General features: G+C 45.2%; 1 protein-coding gene across 2 annotated transcripts in view; it reads right to left on the bottom strand.

Moving 5' to 3' along the window:
- Positions 1-24875, bottom strand: part of HPS5 (HPS5 biogenesis of lysosomal organelles complex 2 subunit 2) — a 1422788-nt gene that overhangs the window by 781855 nt on the left and 616058 nt on the right. The window lies entirely within an intron of this gene.

The following is a 24875-nucleotide window of genomic DNA, read 5'->3' as shown; positions in this document are numbered from 1 at the left end:
GTGGTAATGCTTGATGAAGGTATGAACAGAAGTCCAAGTTGCAGCCTCCAGGATGTCCCTGGTGGGGACCCCTCTGAGGAAAGCTGCAGAGGTGGAGGTTGCTCTGGTGGAATGTGTCCTGACCACCTTGGGGGGAGGTTTTCTGTGTTGTTTGTAGCAGAGATGGATGCAATGTGCTATCCATTTGGAAATTGTTTGTTTGGATATGGCCTTGCCCTCTGCTCCTGCAGCGAAGCTGACTAGCAATTGATCAGTTTTTCTAAAAGATTTAGTCCTGTCTAGGTAGAATCTGAGCTGTCTGTGCAAATCTAGAGAGTGCAGAATCATTTCCCCCTTGTTTTGTGGGTTAGGGAAAAAGGTGGGCAAATGAATGGATTGATTGAGAACCACACTGGACATCACTTCCAAGAGAGAAATTTTAACTCTGCTGAAGCTGCAGGTTCAAAGGGAGGCAGGGTGAGCTTTTCCAACACAAAGTTTAGGTCCCACGCTGCGGTAGGAGCTCTTCTGGGTGGTCTCAAGTTGTTAGCCCCTCTTAGGAACTGTTTGATGGGAGGGAGTGAGGAAAGAGGTGGTTCTGTGCTGAAATGAGCAGAGATGGCAGAGGCATGAATTTTAACAGAAGAGAAGGATAGACCCTTGTGTAGTAGGTCTGCCAGGTAATCCAAGATGAGAGGTAGGGTGGGCTGTGCCGTTCCGGCTCCCTTAGCCTGGATCCAGGTGCAAAACCTTTTCCACTTGTCAGCATAAGACTTTCTAGTGCTGGGGCATCTGGCCTCACGTATAACATCTAGAACTTGTTTGCTGGGAGTGGTAGCTTGAGGAGAAGTCAGGAAATAAGCCAGGCTGCCAGATTGAGGATCTGCAATTGGGGATGCATGAATTCTCCATTCCTCTGGGTCAGGAGTGTTGGGATCTGAGGTAGGTGCCATGGTGGCAGGGGTGACAGGCTGCACAGCAGTGGGTACCAGTGCTGCCGTGGCCAGTCTGGGGCAATTAGGATTGTCCTCTGTTTTTCCTCCCTTATTTTGAGCAGTACCCTTAAAATGAGTGGTAGAGGGGGAAATGGACAGACTGAGAGGTTTACCCACTGGAAGGATAGAGCATCCACTTTCCAGGCCTTGCTGTGAGGTTTCCTGGTGCAGAATTTGCTGAGCTGATGATTGGAGTTGGAGGCAAAGAGGTCTACCTTCACGGTGCCCCATTTCTGGGTTACAAGGGTGAAGGTTTTTTGGTCTAGCTGCCACTCGTGCAGGTCTATCAGTTTCTGCTTAGGTTGTCTGCCAGAGAGTTTAGAGAGCCTGGCAGGAATTGTGCTATCAGGTGTAGTTGCATGGCTGCGGCCGTGTGCCAAAGTGTCATGGCGAGCCTGCACAGAGGATAAGAGTGAGTTCCTCCCTGCTTGTTGTCTGTCTTCATCAGCAGAGGCCCTGGGGAGAGTAGGGGTCTGAAAGCTGTCAGGGCATGCTGAACAACTAACATCTCTTTTTGGTTAATGTGCAGATATATTTGATTTGGACTCCATTGGCCCTGAATGCACCTGCCGTCCAGGTGTGCACCCCAGGCATAGTCTGATGCATCTGTGGTGAAGGTCTGGACGGCGTGGGGTAGTGAGAAGGGAAGTCCCTTGTTGTGGTAGCATGCTTCTGCTCACCAAATCTTTCCTAAGACAAGGTATCACTGGTATAAGAGTTTTCAGGTCTTGAGAGTGCTGACACCAAAGGCTTTTTAGGTACCACTGTAGTTTCATCATATGTAGTCTGGCATATGGAATGAGTAGAATGCAAGAAGCCATGAACCCTAGAGCTTGCAGGATTTTCCTTGCAGATAACTGGGTCCTGGTGGCTAGTTGAGAGAAGTAGATTGTCAGGTAGGTTTGTTTTTCTGGTGTAAGGAATGCCATCTGGGATGCTGTGTTCAGGCTTGCTTACAGGAATACAATTTTTTGTGTGGATTTTGATTTCTTTTCATTGATAGTATACCCCAAGGAGGTTGGTAGGTTCTTTACAAAGCTCAGGTGCTTTAGCAGCTTTTCCTGACTGTCTGCCTGAATCAGGCAGTCATCTAAGTATGGGTAAGTTTGAATATTTCTTTGCCTGCAAAAAGCAATGGCAGGAGCCAGGCATTTTGGGAAAACTCTGGGAGCAGTGGATAAGCCAAACAGAAGCGCATAGAATTGAAAGTGCAGTGATCCTGCTCTGAAATGTAGGTATTTCCTGCATGATTCCCTGACTGGGATGTGTAGGTAGGCCTCTTTTAGGTCTAGGGTGGCTAACCAAGCATCCTTGGAAAGCATAGGAAGAAGTTGCTGGAAGGTGAGCATTTTGAATTTTGGTATCACCAGAAAGGTGTTTAGAATGGATAGGTCAAGGATGGGATGCCATGTGCCCTCTTTTCTGGGTACCAGGAAGAGTCTTGAGTAGAACCTTGGCCTGTCTGTTCTGCAGAACATGCTCTATTGCCCTCATAGAGAGGAGGGAAAGGACTTGCTTTTTGGCCTCTGCCCACTGGTTTGGGGGAAGATCTGGGAAACCTTTTGGGGTTTGCAGAGTGTGAAAATAAAATCTGTATCCCTTGGACACTATGTTGAGGACCCTGCGGTCATTCGTAATGGTGGCCCAGTTGTTTGCGTGGAAGGAGAGTTTTCCTCCTAGGGGCAAGTGCAGTTGGACAGAGGGAGGGGTGGAGGTGTAAAGTCATTGTGAGCTCTTACCATAAGGGGATGGCTTTGCACTCCCTGGATTTGAAGAGGAGGAACTCCATTGCTTAGATCTCTGCATTCCCTGGGGCTGTTGTCTGGAGGGCCTGCTTCCCCTGGGTCTGGGCTGGGCTGAGCTGACCTGGGGGGGCAGGAAAGGACCAGTGCTTGGAGGGGCAATGCCTACTGAACCTCGGTGGCTGGACCTGTAAGAAGTCTGTCTGCATAGATTTAGCTTTTTCTTCCATCTTTTTTAGGACCTCTTCTGCCTTGGTGCCAAATAAGTTGACTTTATGCAAGGGTGCATCAAATAATTTGGATTTGACATGGTCTGTCAAGGTCTGTTCCTTAAGCCAAGCATGTCTTCTAAGTACAGAACCAGTAACTGCTGCCCTGCAAGATGCTTCTAGGGCATCAACACCACATTGTAAGATGTGCTTCGTTACTTGACTTGCAGAATGCATTAACTCTTGTAACTCTCTATTTTCTGAACAAGCAGGGAAGGAAGATATTTTTTGTTTGAGGAGTTCCATGGTATGTTGCTGATATTTCAGCATATGGAACTGCCAATTTAATGCTCTAATAGCAAGAGTAGCAGAGGTGTATACATTATTTACCCTATTTGTCTAATCCTCGGGAATCCCTGTCTGAGGAGGTGGGATTCTTAGCTGAAGTTGCTTTGATTCCTTTAGGTCCTTGAGAGATGACCTCGGGGTCAGCAGTAGGATTTTTGAAGAGAAATTTGTGAGAGTCAGGGACTCTATAGTACTTGTCAGGTTTCCTGGGAGCAAGAGGGAGGGGTCAGACTGGATTCCATAAAAACATCACCCACAGCATTCAGGAGAGGTGGAATGACCAGAGGTCTGTGCTGTGAAAGATCTAAGAATTCCCTGAGTGCCTTTTTTGACTGAGGATCGTCCTGACATTCCCATTGGAAATACTCCCTTAAAGTATGTAGGGTTTCCCCAAAGGAAAAGTCCTCGGTGGAGAGGATGAAGGGATGGATTCCTCTGCATCAGAATCCTCATAAGCAGGGAGGGGTTGCATATCTTCATATTCAGATGCATCAGACTCATCAGATTCCTGTTCAGATAAAACTGCTGGGGACAAGTCTATTTCTTTTGGAAGGGGTAGCCTGGCTTCCCCTGATAAGCATTATAAGGTCTTCTGCCATTTTAAACATTTGAGACTGAGGCAAGGAAGCAGGGGCCTGAGCTTGGGTCGTCGGTTTTTTGGGTGTGGTTCATACCCTGGACCTTAGAAACACGGTAGTTTTCTAAAGAACTGTAGACACGAAAGCTTAGTGAGTTTTTCTATGATTCCTGGGTGGGGAATGGTATCAAAGGCCTTGGCCAGATCAAGGTAGCCTGTATGAACCACCCTGCCTTCATCCACAGCTCTGGTGACTGACTTAAAGAAGTCGAACAAGTTGAGCAGGCATGATCTACCCTTCACAAAACCGAACTGTGTGGGATCCAGATTCCCTATATCCTTGTTTATTAGATCCATGATGATGCATTCCATATCTCTGCATATCAGACTTGTCAGGCTAATGGGGCGATAGTTCCCACGGTCTGTAGTCGCTCCTCCTTTGTGGAGAGGGATGACTGTAGCAGTGCGCCATTCGGTAGGGACAAAGCCTGAGGTGAGGCTGTGATTGAACAGGGCACACAGGTGAGGTGCCAGTTCACTTTGTAGTTCATGTAGAACACAGCCAGGGATATTGTCAGGTCTCATGGAAGCTGTATTCTTGGCCTTGGATAGTGCTGTTTTAACCTGTGCAGCAGTAATGCTGGGTGCCTGGCAATTTACTGGTATGACTGGTCCTTGGGGGGGGGGGGGTTGGCACTGAATCTGTCGGCCAGTATATTGGCAATATCTGTTGACTTGGTAGAGGAGGTACCATTGAGCAGTAGCACAGAGCAAATCTAGGTATTGCCATGGAGATTCTTTACATAACTACAGAAGGTCTTGTGGTTGTCTTTACTATCTGCTTCAATTCTGTTTTCATAGCTAGTTTTAGGGGAGTTGATGAGGGATCTCAACTTTTTGTTGAGGCTGATAAGGGAGTTTTTCCAGTCTTGGGACTTCACCTCATTCTGCAACAGTTTCCTCCTTCTGTTGTAGAGTTTGTTTATGGCAGGGGACCACCAAACTGGCTTCCTTTTTTTGGAAGAGAGTATATTGGTTCTATTGGGTATGGTGAGATCCATGCATTTGTGTACGTGTTCATATAGTGCACTGGTGTATGATTCGGCAGTCATGCAACTATTCTCCATTTGCATGGGTGCCATCAAGTTAGCCACCTCTGTTTTTAGGAGCCCAAAATTAACTTTGGAGAAGTGTTTATGGTGGTTACTTTGCGGGGGGTAGGTGGGAGGTGGGAGGGATGTGGATTTTCAAGGTGATTAGTTTGTGGTCGGATCTAACCAGGGAGGAGTTGACTACTGGTGTAGAGCAATGGTCGCCCATGTTAGTAACAACCAGGTCAGGGATGTTGCTATCTCTAGTGGGGGTAACAACGAGCTGGTCCAGGACACTGGAATTAATGAATTCCAGGAAACGTTGGGTAAGTGTATTGGTACATGAGTAGTTTTCCCAATTAATGGAGGGGTAGTTGAAGTTTCTCAGTATGAGTGTTAGGTTGGACCCTAATATTCTCCAGGGTGCTTAGGAATGTGGAGTGTGAATCTTGGGACATGGTTGGGGACCTATAATAGGTTACGACCTGAATCGCTGTCTTACCCAATGTTAGCTGCACCTGAAGCATCTCTGATGCATTATGTTGGGCTACCAGTCTGGAGGTGTGCACATCCTTTATGAATATGGAAACACCACTGCCTTTGGAGCTTTGGTCCAAGTTCTGGCGCTGAAAGGTGTGGAATGAGCTATAGCGCGGTAGTGCAGGGGTGCTTTCTGCTGCCTTGAACCAGGTCTCTGTTACAGCACAAATGTCAATGTTCTCCATTATAAGGAGTGCACTGAGAGAGTGCATTTTGAGATTTAGACTTCTAGCACTGAACAGCATGACCCTCAGAATGCATTTTCTTGTAGCTGTTATGGTGGTAATTTGGTCTTTGGAACATCACCTAAATAAGGCACTATAGGGGTGGCAAGAGCCTTGGACAGTATCCGGAAGACCTGGGGTGACAGATGCAGGCCATCTCTGGCAAAGCACCAAGGTCTGTCAATCATGTCATCCCAGGCAGACAGATACTGGATGCTCTTAGAATGACACCAGAAACTTAGCCAATTGTTGAAATCAATCATTTTCTGCTTGCACTGTGGTATCATTCTGGGTGATGGTAGGATGCTGCTCAGGGCTAGGGTCATACCCACCTGGGCTACATAATCCGAGAGCTCCTCCATGTCTCTTTTCATGTAGTCCAGGGAGGTATGTCTCAGGTCATTCACACCCACATGTACAATTACAGAGTCATATTTGTACCTGTTGTTGAGGGACCTGAGTGCGTGCGTTATGTGGCAGATACTGGCACCTGACAGGCAGCTAACTGTTACTTTCTCCTTATTCAACCTAGTGAGTGGGACATCAGTGTGCCTCACTATCGAGTCACCTATGACTAGTGTGCTGGGCATGCTGTTTTTCCTTAGGAGCTTTGGTTGAGTGGCACACTGTTTAGGAGAGTTATGTGTCTCATGATTAGTGTTGTGTTGGTCGAGTGTGTTTCTGCCTTGGAGTTCTCTGCTGTTTGGGTAGAAACAAATAAGTTTCCTTACAAATCCTGCTGTTAAAAGAAATTTCCACAAGGGAGGATGGGCATATCCATCCTGGGAGGATGAGGCACAGCCAGCCACATGCTGCCAGCCACATGCTACCACAACACATCAGAAGAGGGCAGGGATGCAAACATATGGCTTTTGACAGGGATTAGGTACAGTAAGCCACTGCCTGATGGTAGCCTTCAACACAGGTGTGCAGAGATGTTCACTCTCATAGGGAAGGCATAGAGACATGCACTAACATGGGGAAGGCACTGTGGGCCTCCATGGTGAAGCAGAATGCAAAAGACTTCACTGCTGGGATGATGGTGAGGACATACAACATCCTCATGGCTGCTCCTCCACACAAATCTCATCCTGAACCTGGGTGAAATTCCTGGACAAGGGAACACATGTTGAGACTTGGAGAGGAGGCTTGATGGCCAGCTAGGTTAGGGGCAAAAGCCAAACAGAAAAAAGATATCTGCCAGGTGTACTGGTTCAAAAGATTTTTATCTACGTTTGTTCTAATACTTAGTTTTTAAGTTTCAAGTGGAGCAAACTGCTCTCTTCTGACATTTAGGATGTTGAACATTACCAAAGAAAAATATTTCAATGAAAGACTGAAAAAGAGTTGAGTAAAGGATGGATAATGCAGAAAGATGGATTTTGATGGAATAAACTAATAAATGAATTAAATAAATGGTTTAAATATCCCAATAACCCTGAAATGGGGCAAAATTAATTCTGTGTATTTTGCTGATCAAAAAGAAAATATTTTCACTTCAGAAAACCTTAGCGTCATTCTAAAGAGGAAGGAATTCAAATGAAAAATAGTTAGTATTTGGGATCAGTAACCTATTCTCCAGTAACTTCAGCTTGAGATAAGAAGTTGTCCTTTTTGCTAAGAAAGTGGGTTTGCAATACTTCTGGATCTGAATGTTCTGATATGTGGCAAACAGGTTTGCTGCTAGAAGCTCATACCGTGAAACAAATTAAATACTGTATCATGCAATAAGTAGCATAGATGGTTCAATCAGCATCCCTGGCTGGTGCTATGAACCAGTGTCTCACACCCTCAGCTCTTCAAGTGCAGTGCAAAAGAAAAAAAGGGGACAGATACATAACACATGGGGGCTGCCACTTATGTGGTAATTCATGGGTGTTTTGTTTTTCCCAAAGACTATGCATTTTTTGGCATTTAGCTTGAGGCCATGACTTTGACACCAAGTGTCCATCTCAGTAAGGCCCTTCTGGAGGATGTCCGTGTCAGCCGGGGAGTCAATTATGGCTCCCAGTTTGCAGTCATCAGCAAACTTGGTTAGCCATAGTCCTCCTGTGTTTGCCTGTACTTCTGAGAAGTATATGACGAACAGTAAGGGTCCCAGGACCGAGCCTTGCGGGACACCACTTGTGACTGGTTTAGAGTTTGACCTGGAGCTCGCTATTCTTACCGTGTGAGTTCTGTCTGTAAGCCAGCTGGCAACCCATCTCATGATGTAGGGGGTTTATGTTCAGGCTGGTGAGTTTTTCTGTAATACCCGAGTGGGGAATGGTGTCGAAAGCCTTGGCGAGGTCAAGGTAGGCTGTGTGAACCACCTTTCCCTCGTCTGTGGTCTTGGTGACTGTCTCGAAGAAGTCAACCAGGTTTAGTAGGCATGGTCTGCTCTTAATAAAGCCGAACTGGGTCGAATCAAGTGTTTGGAGGTTCCCAATGTCTTTGTTAATGAGTTCCATGATGATGCGCTCCATAACCTTACAGACCAGGCTAGTCAGGCTTATGGGGAGATTACCAGGGTCAGTTGTGGTCCCTCTTTTGTGGAGAGGAATAACCGTTGCTGTGCGCCATTCTATGGGCACGTAGCCTGTGGAGAGGCTGAGGTTGAACAGCATGTTTAGGTGGGGGTTAGTTCGTTCTGTAGTTCGTGCAAGACGCAGCCTGGGACACCATCTGGTCCCATTGATGCTGTATTTTTGGCTTTTGAAAGGGCTGTTTTCACCTGTGCATCTATGATTTCCGGGACACTATACTTTTCCGGTATTGTTGTGGGCCCTTTTGGGGTTGAGAGGGGAGTGAAGTTTGCACTGAATCTATCTGCCAGGATGTTGGCAATATCAGTAGGTTCAGTATATTTTGTGCTATTTTGCACTAGTTCAGTGCATATCTGCGAGTTGCCACTTAGATTCTTAACATAGCTAAAGAAGGCTTTGTGGTTATCTTTTGAATCCTTGGCTATTTTTCTTTCGAAGTTAGCCTTGGATGATTTTATAAGATACTGATACTGATCAGGGATGTCTTTCCTTCTTGGGATTTGCTTTGTTTCAGAACAAGTTCCTCCATTTATTGTATAGCCTGTTTATGGCAGGGGTGTAACCAGACTGGTTTCCTTCCCTTTGAGGAGTGAGTCTTGGTTTTGCTAGGGATAGCATGCTCCATGCATCCTTGTAGGTGCTCATAGAGTGCATTTGTAAAGATTTCTGTATCTTGGGCAGTGTTATCCTTTAGCATGGGGGCTGTGAAACCTGCCACCTCTGTCTTAAGTATGGTGAAGTTTGCTTTAGAAAAGTTTTTTTTACTGTGGTGGTGGGGTGTGGACATTCAGAGTGATTAGTTTATGGTCTGATCTAATCAGTGACGGGTTGTCCTCCGGTGTGGAACACCTGTCGTCCATGTTGGTGATGACCAGGTCCAATATGTTTTCACCTCTGGTAGGGGAGTTTACCAGCTGATCCAGGGCATTTGAGTTGATGAATTCCAGGAAGCTCTGGGCCTGGGAGTTTGTACTTGAGTAGTTTTCCCAGTTAATGGTAGGGTAATTGAAATTGCCCAACATCAGGGTATTCGGTAGGACCTTCATGTTTTCCAATGTCTCCAGAAAGGTGGAGTGGTGGGCCTGGGTCATGGAGGGTGATCTGTAGCAGGCCACAATTTGCATTGCAGATTTGCCTGATGTTAGTTGCACATGGATGATCTCAGAGGTATCATGCTGTGCCACTAATCTGGAGGTGTAGGTATCCTTGATGAATATGAATACACCCCCTCCTTTTGTGTTTCGGTCCGTGTTCTGTGGCCGAAACGTGTGGTATGAGTTGTAGCCAAGTAGTGCTGCCGTGCTCTCTTGAGCCTTGAACCAGGTTTCAGTTACTGCATGGATGTCAACGTTCTCCATATTGAGGAGTGCTTCGAACGCGTGCATTTTGAGATTTAAACTCCTGGCATTGAGTAGCATAACCCTCAGTTTTTTGTTAACTGTTCTATTTACAGAGGTGGGTTTGACTTTTGAGCCTTGCCTAAAAAAGGCACTATGGGGGCAGCAACAGCCTTGGCCAGTATTCGAAAGCCTAGTGGTGACAGGTGCAAGCCGTCTCTTGTGAGGCAGCGTGGCTTGTCGAGCATGTCGTCCCAGGCTGACAGACACTGGATCCCCTTTGAATGAGACCAGAAGCTTAGCCAATTGTTGAAATTGATCATTTTTTTCTTTATACTGAAGTATCATTCTTGGTGAGGGCAGGATGCTACTCAGAGTCAGGGTCATACCAGCCTGGGCTACATGATCAGAGAGCTCTTCCATGTCTCTTTTCATGTAGTCCAGGGAAGTACGTCTCAGGTCATTCACACCAACATGAACAATGACAGAGTCATATATGTACTTGTTCTGGAGTGACCCGAGTGCTTGTGTTATGTGGTGGATTCTGGATCCCGACAAGCAGCTAACAGTAACCTTCTGCTTGTCCAGCCTAGTGAGAGGGACGTCAGTGTGCCTAACTATAGAGTCACCTATTACTAGTGCGTTAGGTATGTTATTTCGCCTTACGGGCTGTGATTGTGTGGCACACTGATTTTGTGTTTTATGTGTTGTCTGGTTTGTGACGGGAGGTGCAGGTTGTTTGGGTGTCTACTTTGGAGGTCTCTGATACTTTTGCAGGTTTTTATTTAGAGCCTCCGAGTATGACTTTGTGTATTTATGTGTATTTTTTGCCAGTGCTGGTTTAGTAAGTCTGTGTGTGGCTGAAGGTGTGGTGCAAGTGTTAACCTTCTCCTCTTGACTGTCTGTTCCAGTCATGGGTGGAGAGAGCTTAGCCTCCAGTTTGGCTGTATAATTGCATTTCTTGCATATGTTAGTGTTTTGTGGTAGGAGGAGAGGGGTGTCTGTGTACATGAGGCAGTTGTAACATTGCCTCAGGATACCCAGATTCACCAGATGGACTGAAGAGTACACCTGAAATTGCCCTTTGGTCAAGCCTGAATAGTAGGGTGAGCTGCTTAGTCGCTTGGTTGGTGAGGCTTGTATCCTAGATCTATCCATTCTAAACACCTTCCTGGTGGTACCAAAATTCAAAATGCTCACTCTCCAGCAGCTTCTTCCTATGTAATCCAAAGATGGCTTGTTTTTTTTGGAGTAAGGAATGCCATCTGGGATGCTGTGTCCAGGCTTGTTCCCAGGAATACAATTTTCTGACTGGGGACTAGTTTGGATTTCTTTTTGTTTACAATGTACTCCAGTGAGGTCAGCAGGTCTTTTACAAATGCCAGGTGCTGCAACAGCTTTTCCTGACTGACTGCCTGAATCACGCAGTCGTCCAAGTAGGGGTAAATTTGAATATTTCCTTGTCTGCAAAAAGTAATGGCTGGAGCCAGGCATTTTGTGAAAACTCTGGGAGCAGTGAATAAGCCAAAGGGAAGTGCAGAGAACTGATAATGCATAGATCCTGCCCTGAAACACAGATATTCCCTGCAAGAGTCTCTGACTGGGATGTGCAGAAAGGCCTCTTTTAGGTTTAGAGTGGCTAACCAGGCACCTTTGGATAACATAGGAAGAAGCTGCAGGAGGGTGAGCATTTTGAATTTTGGTACCACCAGAAAGGTGTTTAGAATGGATAGATCTAGGATTGGACGCCAGGTGCCCTCTTTTCTGGGTACCAGGAAAAGTCTGGAATAGAAACCTTGGCCTATCTGGTCTGCAGGAACAGGCTGACTTGCCCTCTTGGAGAGCAGGGAATGAACTTGGTTTTGTGCCTCTACCCACTGGTTTGGAGGAAGATCTGGGAACCCTTTTGGGGTTGGTAGTGGGTGGAAATAAAATTTGCACCCCTAGGACACTATGTTGAGGACCCATCAATCGTTTGTGATAGAAGCCCAGTTTTTTTGCATGGGAGGCAAGTTTTCCTCCTAGGTGCACAACCAGGTGGGCAGAGGTAACAGGTGGGAGTTGAAAGGTTATTCTGAATTCTTTCCATAAGGGGGTGGCTTAGCACTCCCTATTTTAGAAGTGGAGGTACTCCATTGCTTAAATCTCTGCATTCCCTGGGCCTGTCTGGGGGTCTGCTTCCCCTAGGTCTAGTCTGAACCAGCCTAGAGGGGGCTGGATGGACCAGTGTTTTGAGGGGCAATGCCTACTGAATCTCGGAGGCTGGACTTGTAAAAAGTCTTTAACTGTCTGCATAGATTTAGCTTTTTCTTGCAGCTTTTTTAAAACCTCTTCTGCCTCGGTCCCAAACAGATTGTCTTTGTTCAGTGGTGCGTCCAATCATTTTGATTTGACATGGTCTGGCAAGGTCTGCTCCTTAAGTCAAGCATGTCTTCTAAGTACAGAACCTGTGACTGCTGCCCTGCAGGATGCTTCTAGGGCATCAAACCCACATTGCAGGGTATGCTTAGTAACTTGGCTTGCAGAATGCATAAGCTCCTGTAATTCTTTATTTTCTGGACAGTCTGGAAAGGTAGATAATTTTTGTTTAATAAGTTCCATAGTATGTTGCTGGTATTTCAGCATGTGGAACTGACAATTTAATGCTCTAATGACAAGAGTTGCAGAGGTGTATACTTTTTTACCACATCAGTCTAAAGCTCGGGAATCCCTTTCTGAAGGGGTGGGATTCTTAGCTGTGGTTGCTTTTATTCTTTTAGGTCCTTGGGAGATGACCTCTGGGTCAGTAGTAGGATTTTTGAAAAGAAATTTGTGTGAGCCAGGGACTCTGTAATACCGGTCAGGTTTCCTGGGAGCAGGAGGTACAGTATCAGGAGTTAAACTGGATTCTATGGAAACATCATCCACAACATCCAGAAGAGGAGGAATAGCTAAGGGTCTGTGCTGTGGTAAATCTAAAAATTCCCTGAGTCTCTTTTTGGCCTGAGGATAATCCTGGCATTCCCAATGGAAATGCTCTCTCAAGGTATGTAGGGTTTCACCAAAAGAAAAATCCTCTGGAGGAGAGGCAGAAGGAATTGGATTCCTCTGCATCTGAAGCCTCATAAGCAGGTAAGGGCATGTCTTCATAATCAGAAACCTCAGAGTCGTCGGACTCTTGGTCAGATAAAGCTGCTGGGGACAAGTCTCTTTTCTTTTAGAAGGGGTAGGCTGGCTTCCCCTAATCAGCATGATAAGGTCTTTTGCCATTTTAAGCATTTGAGATTGAGGCATGGAAACAGGTGCTTGAGCTTGGGTTGTCAGTTTTTTAGGCGTACTTCATATCCTGGGCCTTAGAAACTTGGTAGTTTTAGAAAGGACTGATGATGTGAAAGAAGTTGTCGGTTTGTGTTGAATATCGGTAGTGCGAAGAACTTCCTCAGAAGCCGGTGCCTGCACAGCGGCTCTGGACCCATCCAAGGTAGAGACATCCGCAGTTTCCGTAGTCAAAGAAGAGTCCCGCAGCATACCGGACTCTGAACGTGTCTCGGTAGCGGCCTGTGAATCCACAGAAGCGGGCATCAGGGGCTGCGAAAGCATCTCACTAAGTACTGGCAACTAGCTTAATGGAAGCATTGTCGGCAGTTTTGGACCTGTGCGGCCTGTCTCTGTCTTTATCCTTACGTTTTTTCAGAAGATTGGTAGTCGGTTGGCTTACCAAAGCCATTTCGGAAAACGAAGATCAAGAGCGAAAGTATTTAGCTACAATAAGTGCCCGACGATGTATAGTTCTGGCATTGAACAAAGCACAAAACCAACAGCGAGGAACATCGTGGTCTGGGCCTAAAACTCAGGTAGCGGCCGACCGGCACTCGTGCAAACTGCTTCTGCTTCGGGCTCCTCGGCAAGAAAGACTGATGTACTGGTGTCGGTTGCCTGTTTTTATACCACTGACGACCTGACGTCAGTCCTGGAGCGACAGCAACCGACGCAGAAATACTAAGCCTCCAGTATGCGGGCCGACTGAGGGCTACTCCTGGCAGGATAACCCAAGTGTAATGACTGCAACAGTGAAACACGTAGAACATCGGCTGATTGCACCCCCCCAACAGTTTGCACCCATGGCTGTTGCCCCTGTTGCCCCACCCTAGCTACACTACTGCATGCAATCATTACTTGTTAAGTTGCAAGTAGAAGTTGGGAAGTACAAGAAGTAACCTGAAAAACATGAAAAATACCCAACAACCTTGCTCTGAAGACTCAATGAGTCAAAACATGTCAACAGCTCAGAATACTGCAGTATTTATAGGAAATCTATAAAAATACAGGTTACATTTTGTGATGTCAGCAGCTGATTTAATGTGGCTGCTTCAGAAAATGTAAATTAATGTCAGAATTAAGAGATTTATTTCAAATTCTACTAAAAAGAAGTAGAATGATGGTTCTGTTGGAAAGGAACATAAAGCACTGTTGCGCAAATCCTATTCACCTGTAACAGTAGATGCTCACAGAACACACTGCCTTACTGGCATAAGAGTAGTAGTAGTGTTGTACTACTATACCAAAGCTCTGAGCTCTTCCCCCGCCCGTCTGTGGGTGTGACGGACAAATCATCTGAAAGTACAGGGACTATTTTCAGACCCACAGACAGAACTCTTTCAGTTTTCTAGGTTCCAGAAGGAAGAAAAGATGAAAACTCAATCGTGAACACCTACTGTTCCAAACCAAACACACACACACACACACACACACACACACACACACACACACACACAGCATAACTCAATGGCAACTCCAACCCCAAATTATGTACATCCAAACCAGGAGGATGGTGGGTGGGTACTGCCAGTAAGGCAGTGTGTTCTACGAACATCTACTGTTACAGTTAAGTACGACTTATGCAGCTGTACTATGTGCAACAAACACACTGCATTACTGGCATATGGGTAGATTCCCAAAGATTACCCAAACTGGAAGGAAGGATAAGGGTTCCAAGAGCCCCTGGAGAATGGTCCTAGCAAAGTCTACTATGAATTTTGAAAATGCATCCAGCTTGCAGTACATTGTAAAGGTATAGACACTGGACTAAGATGCTCCCTCTTGAATACTTCGAGTCCACTCCTTTCCAATATGGCAATGAAGTGGAAAAGGCCCAGGTGGAATGTGCCTTCATCTTCCCTGGATTCGCCCTGCCATGGTGGGTGTAACAAAAAGTACCGCAGGACAACCGACATGCAATAGTTTGTTTAGAGACAGGTTGACACTTCTTTGCCCCTGTGTAGGAAATAAAAAGCCTTTCAACCTTCCTAAAGGATTTTGTTCTGTCAAGGTAATACCTGAGCTAGTGATGCATGTATACGGTATGAAGTATCATCTCTCCCTTATTCTTAGGTTCTGGGAAGAACACAGGAAGGTTAACATACTGATTGAGGATGATTTCTGAGACCAATTTCAGCATGAAAGAGGAGTTAGTGAGTAACACAACCCTATCCCAAGGGAAAATCAGGTAAGGCTGTCCCACCACGACAACTTGCAGTTCAGAGACTCACCCTGCAGATGTCAGATCAAAAAGCATAGTAGTTTTCAAATAAGTTCAGATCAGCCTGAGTACTAGGTTCAAAAGGTGGTAAGATCAATTTGTCTAGAATACAGATGAGACACCAAAGAGGAATTTGCTAGTGAGGGGGTCTCATATGCAGTACTCCTTTCATGATCCGTTTTACCAAAAGACAACAAGAAAGAGGGGATCCATTGGCAGACAAACAGAGATGGCTGCTAAATAAATGCACCTTAACTGGAAGAAAGGCCATGCTTTTCTCAGAGTCAATACAGCACACCATAAAGATTAGTCTTTGCAAGAGCATCAGGAACAACTTCCAAAGATTCAACTAGAATTCTAGGTGGGACAGTAAGGTCGAGACCTTCTCTAGTGATTCAATACACCTGGATACAGGCCTTGCACAGATCAGCAAGTTGACCTGTTAAGTAGAGATGTGAATGCAGAGAATCTGGCAGTCAACCACCACCAAGCAAGGCATTTGGTAAGCACTTGAGGTAAAAAGGATAGCCCAAACATTAACAAAGAAAAACTGATGGTGCAAACCAGACAGAACAAATCTCAGATATCTCCTGAAGGGATAAGCAATGATGATTTGGAGATACAGATTCTTTAAGTCAAGGGCTAGCATGAATAAGTGGTCCAGCAAAAGAGAAAGCACTGTCTTGTAAGGTGAGCATCTTGAACTTGGGACCTTGACAAAAGTATTTAGAAAGGATAGGTCCAACAACGGTTTCCATGACAGCTCTTTTTTGAGAAACAGGAAAATTATGGAGTAGAACCCTTTCATTCTTTCTGAAGGAGAGACCAGTTTTATGACACACGAGTCCAGCATTTGCTGGAGTACAAGACAGAATAACAAGGTCTGCTCTGGCAGGTGAGGGGGCACCCCCTTAAACTGAGGTGGATGATCCTTCCAATGCCACTTGTGATCTCTGCCAGCAATGTTGAGGACCCTGAGTTACAGGATTGGTGTGATGAGGGAGATGATTTTTCTGAGCTATGATACAGAATCAGAACTGCCTAGACATGGTAAGGCCTTGCTGTGTCTAATTATGGTGGCTGCCAAAAAAGCAATTTTCTAGAAAATGGAAATCAAAATCTAAATCAACTATATTAGAAATAGTGAGTATGGTAAAGGAGATAAAACAACTGGAATTGAGATCTTTAGAAAAGGGTAGGAGCAAACTACATAGGAGAAAGTGGGAACTGTGGGAACAATACAGACGGGGAGGAATGAGGTTTAAAAGAAGGCAGGACTTAAATGAGCTATGTAATGTTTGAAAATGACTGGGTAGGTTATAAGTTTGCAACTGGGAGTATGTCAGTATGGTTTGTGATGTAAAATGCTTGCAACTAGGATTGTGCTGGTGTGGTTCACTTTCATTTATATAAATGTATGATTGCTTATGTCGTAAGCAATGGTTTATTAAAGATGTTTCTTGTTTAAAAAAGGGGCAGAAACGGGATAATTTATGCAATGTTGTTTATGTTATAAGATATATAGCAATATATGTGAAATACATTTGCTAATGTTAATTTAATACAATTTGATTACTTTTGTATAAATGTAAATTTGCTTATGTCACAAGTTATAATTCAATAAAGGTGATGAAAAAAAACAATGTTTAGCACCATTTGTCGGAAACTACTGATGACCAAGACACCTTCTTGTGACCTAACTAATGAGATGGGGCATCGAAAGGGAGACTTTGGGAAGATGTGTGCAGCACCTAGATATAGTCACAGGTGTGAAGGGGGCTATCCTTTTTGGGAAAGGAACCCCTCTTTTTATGTTTGGTAGAGTTCTTATCCAGCCATTTCCTTTTGGTGCCTTGGCTTTTGTTTGGCAGGGATTTCGGTTTGTTGGGCCATCAAAAATTCTCCTGCTTAATGGAGGGAAAATGGGGAATATGGAACATTTTAGGCACCCATTCCATCAGTTTACCTCTGTCATCACAATGTTTAAGGATATGATTAGCTGCTGTACCAAACACACCATCAGAATAAGGTGGAGTATTCATAATCTCATTTTTTAACTCACCAGAAAAGACTGTGGAACCAGGCATACCTCCTTATCACCATCGATGTTGCTGTATTTTTAGAAACAGTATAGACCACTTCCAAGGAACTATTTAAAGCATGTTTAGGCACTTGAGAAATACTAAACACAGTATCCTTGACAAAAACTTTTTGACCAGCAGGTAATGATGCAACAAATTTGTCTAAGCTACATATATACTCAACACAAACTTCCACATAAAATACTGGTCATTAAAACACCTTAAAGGCAACTGTGCTGCACAGTACCAGCTTCTTTCCGTGAGATTTTAGCCACTTGTCTAGTTTATCTGAAAGGACTGGGTTTGACGAAGACATAGCCTTTTTGTTCGAAGATGTCTCTGGGGACACAGCATCAGGATCTGCAGACAAGAAGGTTTGGAAACCAGGCATGGTTGAGCATACCCTGAATTTTTTAAACATGTTTTTTTAAGCAATAACGCATTCAATAGAGGAGAAAGTACAGTTGTGTGCACTTACCATAAATGTAGATGTTCCAGTGTATTCACTGTTGCAGTCATCACATTTGGGTTATCCCTGCCAGGGTAGCCCTTGGCCGGCCTGAATACCAGAGACTTAGTACTTCTGTGTCAGCTGCTGTCACTTTAAGACTGACGTCAGGTCGTCAGTGGTATAAAATAAGGCAGCAGATGCCATTACGTCAGTTTTTCTTGCCATAACCTGTCAGGAGCCTAGAAGTAGGATGCCAGGTTCTGGTGGAAGAAACCCCACCAGTGGTAAATAAATACCAAAAAAAAATCCCTTGTAAGTTAAGAAGAACAACAAGTTAGAATAGAAATAAAAGGAGAAAGAGAAGATAGAGAAGAAAGGGGGATGTAGGAACCAGGACTGCAACAGTGAATACATCCGAACATCTACATTTATGTACACAACTGTACTATGTTCTTCGTGTTTCACTGTTGCAGTCATCACATTTGGGTTGATTCCCAAAGCTGAGGAAAAGGGTGGAGGCAGTCAATGCAACTAGGGGCTGGCTAGGATGCCCTGTAAGACTGCAGAGGCGAACCCTGCCCTGGATTTGGAGAAAAGAGGCAGGTGGTAATGCTTGGTAAGAGTGGGAACAAATGTCCAGGTGGCAGCCTCCATGATGTCGCTGGTGGGGAATTCCTCTGAGGAAAGCTGCAGAGGTGAAGGCTGCTCTGGTGGAGTGTGTCCTGACCCCTTGGGGGAGGCTTTTCATGCTGTTTGTAGCAGAAATGGATGCAGTGTGCTATCCATTTTGAAATTGTTTTTTGGAGATGGCTTTGCCTTCTGCCCATGTAGCAAAGCTAACCAGCAATTGATCACCCTTTCTGAAGGATATGGTCCTGTCAAGATAGAATCTGATATGTCTGTGCACATCTAGAGAGTGAAGAATCCTTTCCCCCTTGTTCTGTGGATTGGGAAAAATGAAAATGAATGGATTGGTTGAGAGCCACACTGGAAACCACTTTGGGCATAAAGGATGGGTTAGATCTGAGGGATAACCTGTCTGCATGGAAAATGATGAAGGGTTCCACAGCCGTGAGTGTTTGCAGCTCAGAGACTCTTCTGGCTGAAGTGATGGCCTGAAGGAATGCTGTTTTCCAGGAGAGAAATTTTAGCTCTGCAGAGGAAGCTGGTTCGAAAGGTGGCAGGGTGAGCTTTTCCAAAACAAAGTTAAGGTCCCAAGCTGGTGCTGGTGCCCTTCTGGGTGGCCTCAAGTTGCTAGCCCCTCTTAGGAACTGTTTGATCAAAGAGTGTGAGAAAAGGGGCTGCTCAGTGGGTAAATGGGCAGAAATAGCAGGGTAAATGGGCAGAAATAGCAGGGGCATGAATTTTTATAGAGGAGAAAGAGAGGCCACTGTGTAGTAGGTCAGCTAAGTAATCCAGGATGAGAGGGAGGGAGGGCTGTGCTGTATTGGCTCCCTTACCCTGGATCCAGGCGCAGAACATTTTCCATTTGTGAGCATAAGACTTTCTAGTGCTAGGACGTCTAGCCTCACTGATAACATCCAGAACCTGTTTACTGAGGTTGGCAGATTGGTTCAGGCTTAGAGAATAAGCCAAGCTGCCAAATTGAGTCTGCAATTGGGGATGCATGAATTCCCCTTCCCTCTGGGTCAGGAGGTTTGGAATTTGAGGAAGATGCCGGGGGGGAGTGGGGACAGGCTGAACAGCAATGGGTACCAGTGCTGCCGGGGCCAGTCTGGAGCTATCAGAATGGTCCTTGGTTTTTCCTCCCTTATTTTGAGCAGTACCCTGGGGATGAGAGGGAGGGGAGGAAAGGCATACACCGATAGACTGACCCAGGGGAAGGACAAGGCATCCACTTTCAAAGCCATGCAGTGATGTTGTCTGGTGCAGAATTTGCTGAGCTGATGGTTGGTGTGGGAGGCAAAGAGGTCGACCTTCGGGGGTTCCCCATTTCTGAGTTATTAGGGTGAAGGTACTTCTGTTGAGTTGCCACTCATGTGGGTCCAGAATATTTCGGCTTAATTGGTCTGCCAGAGAGTTAAGAGAGCCTGGTAGGAATTGTGCTAACAGGTGTAGTTGCATTGGCAAAGGCTGTGTGCCAAAGGGTCACGGCCAGCCTGCATAAAGGGTAGGAGTGAGTCCTTCCCTGCTTGGTGATGTACCACATCACAGTGGTGTTGTCTGTTTTGATCAGGAGAGCCCCTGGAGAGAGCATGGCCTTGAAAGCTATCAAGACGTACTGCACAGCCATCATCTCTTTTTTACTGATGTGCAGAGGGATTTGCTGTGGGCTCCATTGGCCCTGTATGCACCTGCCGTCAAGGTGTGCACCCCAAGCGTAGTCTGATGCATCTGTAGCGAGGGTCAGGGCAGCGGAGGGAGGCATTCTCTTATTGAAAAAAAATCTCTCTTTTGAGGCATGGAATTATAGGTAGAAGAGTTTCCATATCCTGAGAGTGTTGGCACCAAAGGCTCTTTAGGTACCATTGACATTTCCTCATATGCAGTCCGGCATATGGAATGAGTAGTATGCAAGATGCCATGAACCCCAGACCTTGCAGGATCTTCCTTGCAGTTAGCTGGGGTCTGGTGGCTAGCTAAGAGAAGTAGGCTGTCAGGAAAATTTGTTTCTCTGGAGTAAGGTATGCCATCTGGGATGCTGTGTCTAGACTTGCTCCCAGGAATATTATCCTTTGTGTGGGCACCTGTTTGGATTTCTTTTCATTAACTGTGTACCCTAGGGAGGTTAGTAGGTTCTTTACAAAGGCCAGGTGCTTGAGCAGCTTTTCCTGGCTGTCTGCCTGAATGAGGCAGTCATCTAAGTATGGGTAAATCTGAATATTTTTTGTCTGCCAAAGGCAATGACCAGAGCCAGACATTTTGTGAAAACTCTGGGAGCAGTAGATAAGCCAAAGGGAAGCACAGATAACTGAAAGTGTTGAGATCCTGCCCTGAAGCTGAGATATTTCCTGCATGATACCCTGATAGGAATGTGGAGGTAGGCCTCTTTTAGATCTAAGGTGGCAAGCCAAGCATCCTTGAATAAGCATGGATAGCAGCTGCTGAAGGGCAAGCATTTTGAATTTTGGAATCACCAGGAAGGTGTTTAGAATGGATAGATCGAGGCTGGCGTGCCAGGTGCCCACTTTTCTGGGCACCAGAAACCATCTGGAGTAGAAGCCTTGGCCTATCTGTTCTGCAGGAACGTGCTCTATTGCCCTCATAGAGAGCAGGGAAAGGATTTGCTTTTGATCCTCTGCCCACTGATTTGGTGGTAGATCTGGGAACCCTTTTTGGGATGGAAGGGTGTAAAAAGGAAAATTTGTATCCCTGAGACACAATGTTCAGAACCCAGTGGTCCTTGGTAATGGTGGTCCAGGTGCTTGAGTGAAAGGAGAGTTTTCCTCCTAGGGTTAAGTGAAGGTGGGCAGATGGAGGGGGTGGAGGTGGTGAGTCATTGTGACTTCTTACCATAAGGGGGTGTCTCAGAACTCCCTGGGTTTGAAGTGGATGTAGTCCACTGCTTAGATCTCTGCATTCCCTGGGTCTGCTGTCTGGGGGGTCTGCTTCCACGGGACCTCAGCTGGGCCAGTTTACTGGGAGCAGAAAAGGACCAGTGCTTGGGGGGACAATGCCTGCTGAACCTAGGGGGCTGGACCTGCAAGAAATCCTTAACTGTTTGCATAGGTATTGCTTTTTCTTCCAACTTTTTTAAGACCTCTTTTGCCTTAGTGCCAAATAAGTTATTTGTGCAAGAGGGCGTCCAACAATTTAAATCTGACATGGTCTGGTCGGGGCTGTTCCTCAAGTCATGCATGCCTTCTAATGACAGATCCTGTGACTTGCTGCCCTTCAAGAAGCTTCTAGGGTGTCAAAACCACAGTGCAAGGTGTGTTTAGTTACTTGATTTGCAGAATGCATTAAATCTTGTAAATCTTTAGATTCTACCCAAGCAGGAAAGGAAAACATTTTTTATTTAAGGAGTTCCAAAGTATGTTGATGAAATTTCAGCATATGGAACTGACAATTTAGTGCCCTGATAGCAAGAGTAGCCGAGGTGTATACTTTTTTACACCATGTGTCCAATCCTCATGAATCCCTGTCTGAGGGGGTGGGATTATTAGTAGAGGTTGCTTTAATCCCTTTTGGCCCTTGGGAGATTACCTCAGGGTCAGCTGTAGGATTTTTAAAAATATATTTGTGTGAATCAGGGACTCTATAGTACCTGTGTGGTTTTCTGGGAGCAGGTGGAAGGGCGTCAGGAGTCAAGCTGGATTTGAGAAAAACATCCTCCACAACATCCAAGACTGGGGGGATGGCTAAGGGTCTGTGTTGTGGAAGATCTAGGAATTCTCTGAGTCTCTTTTTAGACTGAGGGTAGTCCCGACTCTCCCACTGGAAATGCTCCCTTAAGGTATGCAGGATTTCCCCAAAGGAAAAATCCACTGTGGAAGAGGCTATAGGAATGGAATTCTCTGCATCAGAATCCTCATAAGTGGAAAGGGGTTGCATGTCTTCATATTCAGATGCATTAGATTCATCCGACTCTTGTTCAGACAAAACTACAGGGGACAGATCTCTTTTCCATTTGGAGGGGGTAGCTGGACCTCCCCTGATTAGCATGCTAATGTCTTCCACCATTTTAAGCATTTGAGAGTGAGGCAAGGTAACAGGTGCCTGAGACTGGGTCGTCGGTTTCTCGGGTGTAGTTCGTACCCTGGGCCTTAGAAACTCAGTAGTTTTAGAAAGAACGGTAGTCGTGAAAGATGATGTCAGTTTGTGTCGAGATTCTGTAGAGCGAAGGACTTCCTCGGAAGCTGGTGCCTGCTCACCGGCTCCAGACCCATCCGAGGGTGAGACGACTGCAGGATCCTTAGTTGAAGAAGAGTTTTGCAGCATACCGGACTCTGAAAGGGTATCGGTAGCAGCCTGCAACTCAACAGAAGCGGGCATCAGGGGCTGTGAAAGCGCCTCACTGAGTAGCGGAGAACTTACAACTAGCTTAATGAAAGCGTCGTCAGTAGGTTTGGACCTGTGCAGTCTGTCTCTGTCTTTATCTTTATGTTTTTTCAGAAGATCTGCTGTCGGATGGCTTACCGAAGCCATATTGGAATTCGAGGACTGCAAGCGAAAATATCTGGCTACAATAAGGGCCCGACGATGGATAGTTCTGGCGTTGAACAAAGCACAGAAGAGACGAGGGGCATCGTGGTCTGGGCCTAAACAAGTGATGCAGTAAGAGTGGAATTCTCTGTGTGGCATTTGTTTTCCACAGGCGAGACAATTATTAACTTTTTCTGACATTGATTAGTGCAAGAAAAAAGGATCCCCAGTGGGGTACTTAGCTTTAGAAGACTTCAACTTCAATTCGGTAGATGAAACTCAGGTAGCGGCCGATCGGCACTCGTGTGAACTGCTTCTGCTTCGGGCTCCATGTCAAGAAAGACTGATATAATGGCATTGGCTGCCTTACTTTATACCAGTGACAACCTGATGTCAGTCTTCAAGCGACAGCAACTGACGCAGAAATACTAAGTCTCTGGTATTCGGGCCGCCCGAGGGCTACCCTGGCAGGGATAACCCAAATGTGATGACTGCAACAGTGAAACACAAAGAACATCTGCAAGCTTTCTTAAATCACCCTCCATCACTGGGATTAAAGGAGGGATGGTAGCCACGTCCAGGGCTTCATCTTCGAAAAAATCATATACCCTGCTGCCTTTGTGAGCTGACAAATATTTCTCCCAGTTGAATACATCCCTAAATCTCACCAGCATTTTAGAAAAATAAAACCTCTCTTTGGTTTTCTACACCTGTGCATCCTCAGAGGAAGCTGAGTGACCAGACTCTGACATTTCTGAAATGCCCGATTCTGAATCCCTTTCAAAATCGGGATCCCTGTATTCTGAACAGGGGTGCCAGCCCTGGCATTACTCAAAACCCAGGTCTGCACCCAGTAATCAACCACTTGAACAGTGGAGCTGGCCACAGCCACCAACTCATGTGGAAACCCAGTCAGAGGCTGTTGCCCTGAAATGTGGTGGATCTTCTGTCTCTTTTTTTGCATGCATTACAATAGTGGAAGAATCCCCGGAGGGAGACCTATCAACACTGGCAAGATTCTGTACCCCTGACTTTCCCTGCACCTAAACAGAGTTTGGTTCTCCCATATCTGACCCAGGCACTGGTAAAGCCCCAGAGGATGTGTCTGACCCTTGTGCCATACACAGTTGTCGTACTAACACCAGACCAGGGGACCTACAGGCAAAAGAAGGCAATTGGTCCATTAGCCAGTTTAAGGCTACTGCTGAGTCATAAGCCATAGGCTGACACATATTTCCTGATTTATTTCTATGTTTTTTTAGGTACAGAAGGGGTACATGGTAGTGGTGGGGCAACATATCTGAATCCATAAAGTCAGGGTAAGGAAACTATCCAGCACAATACCAAATACTAGCTGCACAGTCAGCTCATTAAAAGGATGGACAAATCTTACCATTCTTCCTCCAAATAACAAAGACTATTTCTGTAGGGGTACTATTCTGTACACTACACTTAGAAAATGACAGCATTTTCAATAACACAGTTCAAAGCACAAAATACATGTCACAAAATTTCCCCTATTTTAATGAAGTCTAGTTTCAGCACCTAAAGAATAAAACACTCAAACATTATTAGACAAGAAATGACTCATAAACTGATAAATTTCTGTCAGAAATGTTTAACATACAAAATGGCACCAAAAGCAATCTGAGGTTTATTTCTGCAGAGGTTACTACTCTAAAGACTGCAACAAAGAATATAACAGTCTCAATAACAGTTCCAAGCATAAAATACATGCAAAAAGTCCCTTAATTTTGTAAAAAAATGCTAGCATCAGTAAAAATGAACAGATACAGTCTAAAACAGTATTAAACACGAAATAAATCATAAACTGATAAAAATGTCCTGTCAGAAATGTTTAACGTACAAAATGGTGCCACATCGCAAATCCAATGAAAAAAATAATTTAAAATGCTGTAATCCTGCTCATTCACCTTAATCATAACCCCAAAGAAAAAAATGCAATATCAGCAAGTTTCCTGTCAAAAATTCCAAATGAAGCTTTTAATCAACTGCATAAGCCTCAATATGCTAGTCAAAGTAAAAAAAGAAGAATATACAAATTTCCTAATCAGAAAATACAGTCAAAAATAGCAGTATTTAAGCAATGATTGAAAAAGGCAGAGGACAAAATAAAATCCAAAGGATTTCT

This window comes from Protopterus annectens, chromosome 17.part0 (assembly GCF_019279795.1).
Source record: "Protopterus annectens isolate FY-2018-M chromosome 17.part0, PAN1.0, whole genome shotgun sequence".
NCBI classification, from domain to species: Eukaryota; Metazoa; Chordata; order Ceratodontiformes; family Protopteridae; genus Protopterus; species Protopterus annectens.
The sequence above is the reverse complement of the archived record's forward strand: the minus strand, read 5'-3'. Positions and strand labels throughout refer to the sequence as shown.